The sequence below is a fragment of the Dreissena polymorpha genome, chromosome 16, assembly GCF_020536995.1.
Source record: "Dreissena polymorpha isolate Duluth1 chromosome 16, UMN_Dpol_1.0, whole genome shotgun sequence".
Taxonomy (NCBI): Eukaryota; Metazoa; Mollusca; class Bivalvia; order Myida; family Dreissenidae; genus Dreissena; species Dreissena polymorpha.
This window is the reverse complement of record NC_068370.1, coordinates 1,401,296-1,416,149: the sequence shown is the minus strand read 5'-3', so window position 1 is coordinate 1,416,149 and position 14,854 is coordinate 1,401,296. Positions and strand designations below refer to the sequence as shown.

Sequence of the window (14,854 nt, the reverse complement as noted above, 5' to 3'; positions counted from 1 at the left end):
TTTTTGAAATAATAATAATTGGAATATAATTAGAAAAAATAGTAAAAGATCGATGATATTTCAAAAGTGAATACTTTATGAATTTGTGCATTAATTGAATTATGAGTATATATATAATCGAATTCCATTTCCTTCTTAAAATGAAACATGTGACCCGTTGTTCCATGACAAAAGACGTATTATTGCTAGAAGTTTAGGGTGGAGATTGCTGCAGAGATTTTTTTCAGAGCATAAATAAAGAATGGGAAGTTGGTTTAATATAATAAATCAATTTATTGTTCTTGAAACACCTGACCATTAAGACCATTAAATTGTTACACAAAAAATCTTCAAACTCTTAAGGAACACATGGGAATATAGTGCTAATAAAGCTAAACCAACTCCTGTTCTTTAGTCAAATTTTTGAGCATATACAAAACATAAACATTTATCCTCAAATAGTTACACATTGTCAAATTTTTTTTTTGCAGATCTGGATAAGCCCAAGAAAGTAAGAAAGAGGAGGATGAGCAATCGTCTATAGTCTTCTAAAGTTTTAGAAGAGAACCATTCAAAGGACCCTCTTGGTATCTAATATTTGATGTTGCACATTTTTCTTTGAAAGTCAGCAGAATAGTGCTAATGAACAAGTGTCAACATAAATGTTCTAATTTTTCCTTAATGGAAAAGTAGAGTAATCAGTGCATGTATTATTTATCTTAAGAATAAGTAAGCAATGAAGAAACAAAAGAAGGTTTGTTTTGTTAAAAATGCGTTTGTTATACCCCACCAAAGGCAGAGGGATATTGTTTTGGCCTTGTCCACCCGTCTGTCCGGCACTTTCGTGTCCAGAGCTATATCGTGTAATTGCTTTGGCAGATTTCATTGAAACTTTGTATGAGTATATATATGAGGATGATGCAGGCCAAATGGTACTGTACACCATCTGCTGGTAACGGAGTTATGGCCCCTTTGTATATATTCTGTTTCAATGCAGCATGTGGGGGTAAACGTCATGTCTGTGACAAAGCCCTAGTTTGGTGGAGGATATCAATTCAACGAATTTGCTTGTTGACATGTGCTTTGTCAAACCAAAATTTACCTATAAACCTTTAGTTTTGACATTTTTATTATACTATTTTAATAAAATGATTACTTCAGTTAAACAAGCCATGCAGATTCCAAAGAATAAAAAGGAAATGGCAAAGACAGCTTTTGAGACACCCACAGCTTTGGTCTTCAAGATTTCCTCCTTACAGGCAATGCCAGCTTCCTATTGAGAGACACCTACATCAATGGTTACTGTAACTTCACAATAACCTAATTCCAGACTCCCAAGGTTTTGGCCTTAAAGGGACCCATGCATTCGTTCCATGCAGCCACAGCTGCCTTTAAGTCACCCAGGCTTTCCAAGGCTTCCATCCTGGCAAACATTGTTTCCCCTGACCAGACTCCCAGTCAGAACTTGAGGGTGACTCAATGTCTGTGGCAGGCTGATGTAAGGCACATTTATCTTGATTTGTTTTCAGTTTTTTTACTGCCAAAAAGTCAAAAAAACAAACCATTTTGTAAAGACCAATTCATGTTTATTTGATTATTGTTTTTAAATCTTTGTAATCGTTCCAAGTTTCATTTAAAAATGGAAACAAAAGTGTGTACATGGGAATGTTTTTGTATCATGCTTAGCTCCAACATATTGCTATTGTTCTGATATTTAAAAAAAAAAATAAATAGCATGGTTTTCTATGTTTCCAGGAACCAGTGATGAATGATTTTGGTTTCCTGCCTACCTGTCCTACAACGCCTGTCAGTGTCAATGAATCCTATTGTCTATGGTAAACAGGCCATTGGAAACTGAACAGGTACCATCGACTAATAAAGAAATGTGAAAGCTATATTTCACATTTTTATAAAAAGCAATAAGAGAGGCTGTTTGTTGGGAGTTTGTGGTTTTTAGCATAGGTGCTTGCACCTATGCTTATGGTATATACCACATTTTGAAAATCCACATCGGTCGGTTACCCTTTATGAAGCCTTACCTGATCAAAAATCAGACGAAATATCTATTTAATTTAGTATATGGTAATTCTTACAAAATTTTTTTTGGAAACGTTTTTCTAACGTTTTCTTCCAAGAATATTGCTGACACCGTTTTTAGTGAATTTTTCTAAGACCGTTTTATGTCAAAAAATCTTCTTATAACATAAAACAAATTTCGTTCGTAAAACAATTCTGTTCTTGTTGATAGTGACCTCACACCTAATTTATTTGGGATCCCAATTTCGATTTCCTTCGTTTACTGTTCTGTGAGAGGTCAAATGTTTACATAACTGAATTAATAAGGCCCTGGTTAAAGTATATGTAACATTTCATCGGTTAATTATAAATAGAAATTAAAACATATTCTCAGCAGGAAGTGGGGCATAAATCACTTTTATTCTTTGAAAATGTGTAAAAAATGGCGGAGTACGATGAATGTTTTCTGATTTATGACATGGATTCTGACGTGCCTTTCTATGGATTTGATGAAGTAGAGTTTAAAAGTAATAGAGTTGTGTTAATTGACGTTAAAATGATTTACTTTGAGCCAGAAATCTACGTTACGAGTAGAGTTAACGGTTTAAATGTGGCATCGGATTTAATGGATTAGCGCGAATTCTGGACGAGTGCTGTGTCTGTAAAATATTAAATGGAAAGCTGTAAATGTATCAAGTCGGAAAAGAAAACGGATGGTTGCATAATGGTATGCGTGAAATAATGTAATTCTACGTATTTATTTTCATAGTTATGTCATTTTGTAACCATTCACATTCGTCACTATTTGGAATTCCCGTTTCTAAAAATAGAGCATTTTGTTAACAAGGGGGGCGACTCGTGATGTCAGCAATCGTTAAGGCTACAATATACTAAATAATCGAGTCATGTACTTTCTAAACAAATCATCATATTTTCCTCGAAGGCATGTTATACACTTTGTTCTGGTTTTATCGTTTGGAGATATTGATAGGGTAAGCATAGGTGTGCACTACTTAATCCCTGAAATAGGATAAAGTTGGAGATTAAAGTAAAAAATGGCACTGCAAAAGGTTACAATCCACTAGAAAACGGCCGAAAAAGGCGCAAAAAAAGTCGATTTTGATTTGAGTCGAATTTGTTTTTGGTTTGAACATGACAAATCTTTTTTATTGCTTAAATCGATTCAGCTTAGAATGCCCGTCAAGAAAAGGTATGGTTATGGGGGTCTCTATGTGCAAAATGTTGTATTTATTTTCGCTCAAAGTTGTCGCTTTTACATCGAAACATATAAGGAAACTATTTAGTATATTTTGACCTAAACATTTACTTCAGCAGCAACTTCCCTGTATCTTGCAACTATGCTTTCAGCGCCATCGGCGCTCTCGTTTTTTTAAGTGAATTTACATAAATGGTACGAGTTTGTGGATCAATCAGCATACATTTTTCTCAAGCAATTGTAACCTCGAACATTTTACCATCATGACATGCATGTGTTTAAGGATAAAGAAAATCTCAAGTCATCTGCACATTCCCAAGTTATTTTCCCTTGAACATAGCCGACCGGCGACCGAGAAGTACCAGGGTGTTAGTCACTTAGCTGTAGTTACACAAAACAATATGTTTTGTCCCGAAATGTTATTATTTAGGATAATACAAATTATCTTTTCTCTTTAGACTAAGTCTGGGTGCCAGCAATGCTCCCATGTGGTTGAAAAGCTAGAAAACAGACTTGCAGAGTCTTGAAAAATCACACAAGTAAATATCTGCTTTAATAATTAAATAAGCACATACTTAATATTTCAAATATTCAGAATGCTAATCAACATTCATTTTGGTCAGGTGTTTTTTTAAGTTCCCGGTGAGTTTAATAATTTTAGCTTTAACATATCAAAAGTGGTCACACAAAGTTGTTGGGGTTGCTTCCCTTTAATTGGAAGAAATTGTAAAAAAAGTTGATTAATACAATAACAGAGTTTATTATGCTGACAATATGTGTAAGTGCAGAACTATTTAATATATGATCAAGTTTACTGATTTATTTTTATAACAGTTCTAAGCCATCAATCGCAAGGATTATGAAAAGCCTCCAGTGGGAAAACTTCTGATGGTACAAACCCAAAGCTCCGGAAATGTAAGAATTTGTCATTTGTCTGAACACTTTAACCCTTTGCATGCTGGGATATTTGTCCTAATTAGCATTTTCTTGTGTGTTTTTTTTTCAAAGAACACTATCAGAATAGCAAACAGTTTGGATCCTGATGAGACGCCACGTTCTGTTGCGTCTCCTCTGGATCCAAACTGTTTGCAAAGGCCTTTAAAATTCGGTTCCAGAGCTAGAAGGGTAAAACAAATATTGGAAATAGGTAACCTACTTTAACTGATGTTTACTAATACTGAATAGAAAATCACACTTATGGAATTATAGTGACCGCCCAGATGGTCAAACATTTTCCCTACATTTCACTGCCAATACAGGGTTCCCAGCCAACCTGGAAATCAGGGAAAACCTGGAAAAAAGACTCACTTTTTCCAGTCAGGGAAAAGTCAGGGAATTTGGGAAAAATCAGGGAATTTCGTTTGGTCAGACTTTTCCAACTTGTGTAGAAATATAATACATGTTATTGTCCGCAAATGCTATTTATTAAGGGTGTCTTAAACAAGAAATCATGATCCTGGAATTTTTATTTTCAATCAGGGAAAAATCAGGGAATTTTGTTCATACAAAAAGCCGGGAACCCTGCAATAAGGCCTGATATGGGATTTGACCTTTTTTTTGGCGTAGCTGTCCAACCTAGGTTTTTACCTTAACATTACCCGTGTAAGTTTCCAATCAAATTCAAATAAAATTTCCTGCAGCTAGATACAAATGAAAACACTCAATTGATGCCATTGGCTGATTTGAGTTTAATTTGCCCCCCCCCCATAGAACAGTTTTACTCTCAACTCGTGACATCAATATAGTTTTGAGTGACATCAATACAGTTTTATGTGCCCCTTTATATTCAGAGGATTGTCAGTGCAAGAGCATTTGCACTTAAAGGCTATGTTCTCATATTGAGTAATTACTATCATATTGCTGTCTGTGTACTAGTATATTTTAGTTCATTAAAGTATCGTGTTTCTCTATCCTGATATTCGTTTTTGGCCAAACCATTTTTAATTGTTTTCTAAATTGAACATTAAACATGTTAAAGTACAAAGTTTTAAACAAGCCGTCTTTCCAGAGTTGGAATCGTGACCTCACTTTAATGCATTGCATTTCAACTGGCAAGGTATCAAGGTTAGTTCGCGGTCAGTAAACGGATCGTTATATTATATAAATGCTATCGAGTTTGCTAGGTTACTAGAATTGTATTTAGACCAGAAATATGTTAAATGAAGATATTCAGCGATATAATTATGGTATGTCAATAAAAAATTCTTAATGTGGCTCAACAATATCATGATAAATATTATTTTTGGTTAATTTAACAAGCATCATTTAACCATTTTGTTAAGCATGAGGGCGATGATTCCCCATACTGTTAATAATCAAATCAAATAGCACTGCCCAATACATCACGAAAACAGATTTGTTAGAAGAACGGGCTTATAAATACTTAAAATATGTACTGATACTTTGCGTATGACATGTTGACTTAATATATGTTTTAATTTCACTTCAATTCTTCTTTTAATTTTCTGTTTTGTATCTATAGAGATATGATACGCAATATGTAATAATGTAAAATAAGCGCAAAAACTCCGTGTAACATCCTGTTCTGCATGTGATGCAGCTGAGAACTGCATGGAAAAAGACATACACTATCTTTGATCTCATTCATTAAAATCTTTACCTTTCACCAACTCCAACCACAATCAATGCTGTATGTCTTTTTTATTTCTTGTTTATTCTATACTGAACATGTTCATGTTGTGATCTGGATTTCAGCAGCTTGCATCAAAAATGGGTTCAATCTTAGTTAAAGAACTTGTACAGAACATCTTTATTCTGTGAGGAATATTGTATTTTGAAATGTTCTTTTTTATCTTTTAAATTATTATTTATATTAAACTTAATTTGTTTTTTTTACAGTATTGCCGTTCTCTAATAAGAGATTCCACTTGGTGAAATTTTCTTATGGTGGATTTTTTCAGATTGTGCAGAGGGAAACAGTTACTGTCAATCAGGAATCCACAGAAGTATTCAAACTAAGTACACTTATTATAGATCAGCTTTGTTAGTTCATGAATAGAACTAGAAAATGAAGTCCATTACTATTACAGTACTCTTATACACTTTTGATTAAGAAAAGACCATTTGATGTAATCAAGTATTCAAAACTCTGGGATAGTAAGAAGTAGTAGAAGTCTGCACAATATATTTAGGATAGCACAAAACTTACATCAGATCTGAATGCTTAACTTGTGTCCTGTGAACCTATTACATGTAGTATGTAAGAAAAAAGGTGTTTCTGTTGTGTTCACCCTCGAAATTAATATCTCTAATGCAATAACTGTTTGTTCTTTTCTTGCAAAATAATTATGCTTAATGTGACAGATGAACAGTCTCATTAAGTTTGTTGTCACCAATCTTTCAGAAAATAGTTCCCAATGTTATAAAATTCAAGACAAGGTTGCCAAAGTCCATTGCAAAAGCCATGAGGACAGAATGCTCTTTCAAGGGGGGAAATAACAACTATGGCGCTGCCTCGTATCGGACTGCCAATTGCAGATGAAGACACAATTATTAGTAATGAACTTCAACTAAAGTAATGAATCAATTTGTTTGTATTACAAACAATAATAGGAAGATTGTACTAAAAAACAAGGATAACTAGTTTAAACCAGAAAATAAGATTCACAAAAGAGTGATATTTTTATTCCATGTGGCAATTCCCCCACCCCATAATTTACAGGACAATTCACAATTTAAAGAATCATGTCTCAAATACACATGTTTGTATTATTTTGTTGGATATTTGTTTTATTTTTATGTCTTTTGATATTTCAGATGTTATTTCCAGACACTTCCATGTGGACAAGCCATGCTGGAAGATGAGGGGTGCTTTGCACTGATTCTGTTTAGTGCATAAATAAGTGTATGACCTTGTAATAATTTAAATGTGTGAATATGGAAATGTGATATAAGAACCACAGTGTTATTTAATTTTTTCAAATTGTTATGTTCTAAAACTTTCTAGTGCTTTGTAGATTGTTATATTTTAGGCAAACAAAGACATTTAAGGCCTTTGGCCTCAAACAAAGAAACTGAATTTGTTTTAGCACGCCGTATACAACCAGTTGGAGTCTTTTTTCATCAAAAACAACATTTTGTACAAATATTAGAGTGGGTTTAGGGGGAGGTACTGTACCTACTCCTGCCTTACCCATCTTACAGATCACATGCACAGACCTCTAGGAGTATGTTCACGGGTATGATTATGCTTGACCTCCAGAAGGCTTTCGACACCATGGACCATGATATCATTTGTCAAAAGCTCCTGGAGATGGGCGTGGAGTCGATGGAGTAGTCTGATAGGACTCAGTCTGTTCAAGTTAATGATGCAAAGTCTGACTTTCGGTTGGTTGTGTGCGGTTTCTCACAGGGCAGTTATTTTTGGGCCTATTTTGTTCCAATATAGAGTTCGTTTTGCAAACTTATTTTTTATGCAGACGATAGTGCCCTTTTGTTTTCTCACAAAGATCCATCTTATATCAGTCAGGTTCTAGGCAAAGACTAGCAAATTGTAGTAAATTGCTTATTGATAACATACTTTCTTTGCATCTTGGGAAAAACAGAATTTATTCTTTTTGGATCCAAGAGAAAGTTAAGCAAAATCCAAAATTTTACTTATTCATGTCATCACTCGCACATCCCTTGCAAAAAGTTAACCCACTTTCATACCAAAACACACTTAAACCAACATAAAACTGTGTTTTTTCTAAGTTTTTCTGAGCGGAAGTTGGTTTTTGCTAATAAAAGCGAGTTTTATGTGAGCTAAACTGTGCTTAACTGAGTTTAAAGTTGGTTTTTTAAAGTAGATGTGTGTTAAAGCGAGTTTTTTTGCTGTAAGAAGTTGGTTTTTTATGTGTCAAAAGTGAGTCTTTTTATTTATGAGTTGGTTTATGTGTGTTTAAGTGTGTCTTTTTGTTTCATAAGCGAGTCTTTTACAACAGAAGTGGGTCTTTTTATAAACAGAAGTGGGTTAAAGCGAGTTTAAGTTGGTCTTTTCATAAATAATTTGAAAGCCGCAACAAGGCTAAAAGACTCACTTTAACACACTTATCAATAAGTTGGTCTTTTGTTTATTAACATAACTCAACAATAAAACAATAATTCTTCAACTAGGTCTTTGTTTCATGTTTATAGCCATATATTATCAAGGTGAATTGTAAAGGGGCTTTTTTACAGCTTGTTTGCCATTGCACCTTTTGTACATTTATGGGCTCCCCATAATTTTAAGGAAACATTGGATAAAAATTGCTCTTTCAGAACATCACAGGTTCACAGATACTATAAAAATGTTAAAATGTTCAAACTTAGTTTTATACCTGAATATGAAATTGTTTGTCTTTCACTTTGAATCAATACATAAATATTAAATATATTATAAGAACAATCACACATCTATAAAAATGTGAATACTTCCATTTAATTCATGTTCTTTGGAGAATTCAATAGACTTACAGTGTGTTTTTTTATTCATTTTTTGAGGGGGGGAGTGACACTGTTTCTATAATAAATAAAACTAGTTTCAGTGTGAAAGTGTTGATTAATATATGGAAACTTATGTGGGCTTGCCAGCATCAATTATATCTCCTCAACATAAAAACAATAACTATTTTAACTTTCTTATACTGATATTTAACCCCAATACAATTAATGCCTACCACATTGACCTTTAACATACAATTTAAAAGGCAAAAAAAATAAATAATATTTATACTATTAATATTATTTGCTAACACCATTCAGCCTGTTTTTTTTAAATATTCACAATTAAATATAATATGCTAAGGGTGCTGTGTATTATTCAATAAATACATATATGTTGGTGTTGAAATCAGTAGATATTTCTCAGATTTAGTAATTGGCTGACACACATAAGAGATTAGCCCTCCCCCCCCCCCAATTAAATCATAAACATTAATTCTTATCACAGTATCAGTGCTCCATCTATAGGCCTAACAAAGGGGTGTTGATAGACTTTTGATTGGCTGAGCCACCATCTATTTGAAAACAAGCGACTTTGATTGGCTGGAGACAGGAAGTTATGTTTTGAAAACAAAGGGGGTTTTCATCAACTGACTTTGAGCTTTAAGGTATAATTGAGTAACATTAAGACTTATAATTCTAGTTTAAAATGTCTTGAATAACTTTCAGCATGAAGTATTGTGTGGTGAAAACAATGTGTATGTACTACAATGTGTAAATCAACAATAAGTTTGTTGCAAAGGAGATTCAAAGTGGATGGTTAAAGTGATATGGTCTCATAATTCATCAACTGCCTGTTATCTTGGAATACTGAAGAACAGTTGTTTTAGGTTTGTATTTTCATTTTTACATCACTTTTTTATTTAGTTTTATATTGAATTAATTATGATCATTATCATATTTATGTATTGTCACTGGGAAATGTAAATGGATAAGTATAAATGTAATGCAATTATAAGGAAAAACAACACCATTTGAATAATTATGGCTGTATTTTATGATTATTGTCATCTTAAATGTTATTTATACCTATTTCTGGTCATTAATGAACAGATTTCTTTCCCACATATTCAATGAAAACTTTTATATTTTAAATTTGAAGGTTAGGTTAAACTCCCAAGGTGAAATTTACATTGATTGGAAGATTCTTTGGATAGAATATTCCTGCCAAAAGACAGCAGAAGGGGGACTAACTGATGTATGGATTTTGACACCAGATTTTACCCTGCACGAGCAGCCCAACTTGAGTAGATCAGGAGTGGGAAAACTGAGCCCTGTCCTTGACCAAGGAAAGTTGGATTTGTTGAGAGGTAAAACTATACAGGTTTTAGCATTTGAAAGGCGTCACACTTCCGACCAGTCCACACAGCCAAATGAGACCACATATCTTGGTACATTTTCAAACAGTATTTTCTACCATACGTAATTTCTTTTAATTATTTATGACAAGCGTTAAGTCACATGTGATCACAGGATTTAAATTGCAAAAATAAACAAACAAAAACAACAAGCAAACAAACTTGTTTTGATTTAAATTAATAATATTTATAGTAACAAGATATACCATAACAGCAATATTTATCACTTACATTATAAAATATCTTTCAGGACCTGATCTCAAATGAGATCATGCACAAGACGCACCTCGCAAAGGCCATGACAGTATAGTTTTCAGACCTGATCAGCTGGTGACTGCTCTATGAAGTGCTGTTCAACCTCCCCTAAGGGGGAGATTCGAGAGGGTCTCCTGATTGCTGAACACTACGCCATGGTTGGTATGATTCTTTTTTATAGGGAAAAAGGGGATTTAAATATATAGGTGTTCTACTGCCTCCATTTTTTTATTCATTTTGAAACAAACATAATGCAATTGATTCAAATTTGACTCCAGCACATAATCTGTCTTGCGTTAATTTAATACTACTGCTAAAATTTAAGAGTTACTAAAAATTGTGTTTGTGTATAAAAGTTTGAGAATTTAACACATAGGCAGACAAAAATAACCTCAGTATAAAGTTAACGATCAAGCTCTAATTTTGAACGATATAAAAAATTCAAGCAACAGTAATTTGCCTCCTTGTTTCAAAAACCTCTTTTGAAATCCTTCTAAGATGATGTTAAAATGGGATATCTGAACTGATGATATTGATGTAAAAGTTTATTCCACCAAAATCAAGTCATTCAGATCAGACTTGATTTGGGTGGAATAAACTTCTACATGTTTTTTTAATACTGTAATGTACAGTAAAATCCTGCATTGATTGTTCATATACATTTCAGTTGTCATCTCCAAAAAGTTTGCCCTGCCCATATCAACAGTGGAAGAGAACATGAGATGGGCCTATAGGAGGCTTCGTGTCATGTACTGCGGGGAGAATATATAAACTGTTTAGTGCTGAGCAATATGTTCCTTTGTTTATAGGTGTAAATATGTGTAAAGGGCTATTCCAGGAAAAGATAGGATGAAGGATTCCTTAATGTTGTCATGTTATAAATCCGGTACCACCAACACAGTTAAAAACAATTATTATTAATTTTATCCTCTGTATCACCCCTCACTAACTGAAACTGTATATAATCATGGTTCATACCCTTCCTCCCATTTTTACCTGTGGTAGCCCAAAGAGGAGAATGTTATTTATTTTAATTTATTATGTTAAATGTGCTCGCATATTGTGATAATGTATCTTGGGTAGATGTTTTCCTGGTTTTGTTAAAAATGCACTGTAAAAATGTTCACATTATTTGTTTTTTTTAATATAAACATTGTTTTTTGCAAATTGTGTGTGTCTTTTATTTATAATCACATGGGGCTTGTAATGATCTGTTGTGATTTTATCTCAAATAACCTTTTTACCATTAAGGTGTAAATATTTTTTTTTACAAAGGTTACAGGTCAAACAAGCAAAATTTTATGATCCCTTAAGCGAACAAAAGACTCACAAAAACCAACTTAAACACACTATTGTAGACAGAAGTGTGTTAAAGTTGGTTTTTTGTGAGTTTTGGTATGTTGGTTTTTTTGTGGGTTTTGGTATGTTGGTTTTTTGTGAGTTTTGGTATGTTGGTTTTTGTGAGTTTTTTCTGTGTTTAACTCAGTTTTAACCAAGTTGGTAAAAAAAAACCACTTTAAACACAGAAAAAACCAACATACCAAAACTCACAAAAAACCAACATACCGAAACTCACAAAAAACCAACATACCAAAACTCACAAAAAACCAACTTACCAAAGCCCACATTTATGTAACAAGTGAGTTTTTTCTGTGTTTAACTCAGTTTTAACCAAGTTGGTAAAAATACCCACTTTAAACACAGAAAAAACCAACTTACCAAAACTCGCAAAAAACCAACATACCGAAACTCACAAAAAAACCAACTTACCAAAACTCACAAAAAACCAACTTACCAAAGCCCACATTTATGTAACAAGTGAGTTTTTTCTGTGTTTAACTCAGTTTTAACCAAGTTGGTAAAAATACCCACTTTAAACACAGAAAAAACCAACTTACCAAAACTGCCAATACCGCTTGGTTTAACACGGATAAAACTCGTGTTTAACTCGAGTTTTACACACTTATTTGGGAAGGGATGGCCAGGAAATAACATCTACAATTACAGTTTTAAAATATCTCGGTTCATTTCTAGATACAGATTTGTCAGGAACATCTATTGAAGATAGTACTTTAATTAAGTAAAGTTAATTCAAGAATTAAATTGTTATATCGTCAGCAAAGTTTTTTAAATAAGTCCCTTAGGAAGACTCTTTGTAATTCCTTAATACAATGTCATCTATAATACGCATCATCTTCCTGGTTCTGTGGTCTTACACAAACTATAAAAAAGAAACTGCAGGTAGCTCAAAACAAAGTTGTATGTTTTATTTATTACTACCATTGTAGAACATCACTTCGTGTTGCAGATTTTAAGGATCTTAAATTTTTGAATATTGAAAATAGATGTTAACAATTGTGACTTAATCATGTATATAAGATTTCGAAACAATATAGCACCCAGTTATATGCACAACAACTTCACTAAATGTAAGTATCCACTCGTACGGGACTAGATACAATAAGGGTGATTATCACGTACATCCAGTTGAAACTTTTACTTCCAAATCTTTTTACCATAATGCAATAAAAGACTGGAATAACTTGACAAAAAAATAAATGATGCACAAAGTCTAAGTATACGCTCTAAAAACTTGCTAAGAAGCATTTATTATAAGAAATGGAAAAAGTTCAGAAACAAGGGTATCTGTATTATAAGCTTTTTTATCACTTTTAGATCTGTAAACCATAATGTAATACATTTTTAAACTGTAAACCATATTGTTATGCATTTTTAAACTGTTTTTGTGCAATCATGTAAATTTCATCATACAACATGTTTTCTTATTTAACATCAAGATTTTTTGTATTAACACTATAATATGATTATATGACATTGTAAGACCGTTGTCACTTTCTTCCATCATATATGACGTATTTATGGTATACTGTTGCATCACTTATATATGTAAATCTTCATGTGACGGCTTTGGACCCCGTTGGAAATAAGTTTTGTATGATTTTTTGTCAAACTTTTAGGGTAATCCAGTGCACTTTTATATCTATAACTAAATATAATTTAATATTGACCCAATAAGTGTGATAACTTGTGATAGAGTATGAACCATATATATATGTATTATTATCTCTGATGGTAGCTATCTGTGATATTTCATGTCATTATATAATGTTGAAGATGCTTTTTGACCTAACATATTATTAAGCCCATGTCTTTCAACATTATATATTCATATCCATATAATTTCTAAATTCTTACATATTGAGGGTTATTGGTGTTATAGAAAGAGTTAATTCAACCTATTTTTCTTCACTTCAATTTATATAATGCAATATTCCTTATTTCATTGACGTTTCAAATACACTCATGTGTAATAAATGTGCTTGAAAAAATCTGCTTAAAAGGCACTGGAAATGCGCTTTAATATTAAGCGTATTATTTCATGAAAAAAAACAAGCACTTAAGTTCACTAATAAAATACACTTACTGTCTACTTTTGACAAGATGCGTACAAATATTAAGCAAAACTATAATCTTATGTGTAGTAATACACTAGTAAAGTGTGTTTTTTTAACATAAAAAATTGCTTGGTATAAGCCAAAAATACGGTGCCAATACCATGCACATTTAGATCAGAAATACAAAATATCACCAGATTGTTGCAATTATTTGTTCAATAACAATAACTGTGCATCGCATCTTAGGAAAAATAATGTGTATCTTCACTTTTTTTCTATCTTATTAAGCATTGATCTAAAATTGAACTCCTCATATAACTGTGTATCTGACATAACAGTATAAGTGCAAATATCAGGATGTAATTATATATATATTTTCAGCAATTATTTTTATAAACATACACTACTTTTAGCAGTTTACAAATATGATTTGATTGTATAGCATGGTGAATTTGGTTGTGTTAGAATTGGCTAATATAATGAAATCCCTTTCATTGTTTAAACTGTCCAAACTTACAGGTTCAAATCTGTATTATGCAACACAAATTTTGTTCATTGCTCCTCAAATACCGGTAGGTGTGAATTATTTTTCAATATGTTTACCAACATCATTTTCACATGTATTTAATTCTCATCTGATCAATAAATCGTTTGTTTGCATATTTGTTTATACATTGAATAAAGAAGACAAAACAAGAGGACAGCAACAGTTGATTTTAATACTCCGTTATTTTGTATGATGGGAATACATAATCATTGTGTTGTGTGTATAAATTCCTAGTAGTTGTTGTTTCTATTAATATGTAAATTGTCTCATTTTCTTTGGGTTGAATCGACAAAACATAAAATACACAAATAATGTTTTACATTTAAATAATAATTATATTTAAAAAAAAAATCACTAGGCTAAGATAATTGCAGACATAAATGTACAAGTATATTTATTCAAATATGGCATCCTTGTTCTTGATTTCCTCTTTTTTCAAGGCGTCGAACAACATGTTTTTACACAAAACATTGTCAGAATGTTTATCAAAATTCAGTTTGGTCAGTTGTTTTAAAGTTCCTGGGGAATACACTCATTTTAGCTTTAGCATATGAAAAGTGGTCACACAAAGTTATTGAGGTTGCTT

General features: G+C 32.5%; 1 protein-coding gene across 17 annotated transcripts in view; it reads left to right on the top strand.

Moving 5' to 3' along the window:
* Positions 1–14,854, top strand: part of LOC127862565 (uncharacterized) — a 293,520-nt gene that overhangs the window by 180,013 nt on the left and 98,653 nt on the right. For 2 of the 17 annotated variants that reach the window (XM_052401759.1, XM_052401754.1), the window contains exon 2: positions 471–566. The exons of 6 other annotated variants lie outside the window; for them this stretch is intronic. The gene's annotated coding sequence lies outside the window, so the exon portion shown is untranslated. Of the gene's footprint in view, positions 1–470; positions 567–1,140; positions 1,478–1,734; positions 1,842–3,669; positions 3,751–4,045; positions 4,127–6,132; positions 6,191–7,558; positions 7,701–14,854 lie in introns of those variants that run through there. 9 more of the 17 variants (XM_052401761.1, XM_052401753.1, XM_052401763.1 and 6 more) reach the window with 9 other exon arrangements.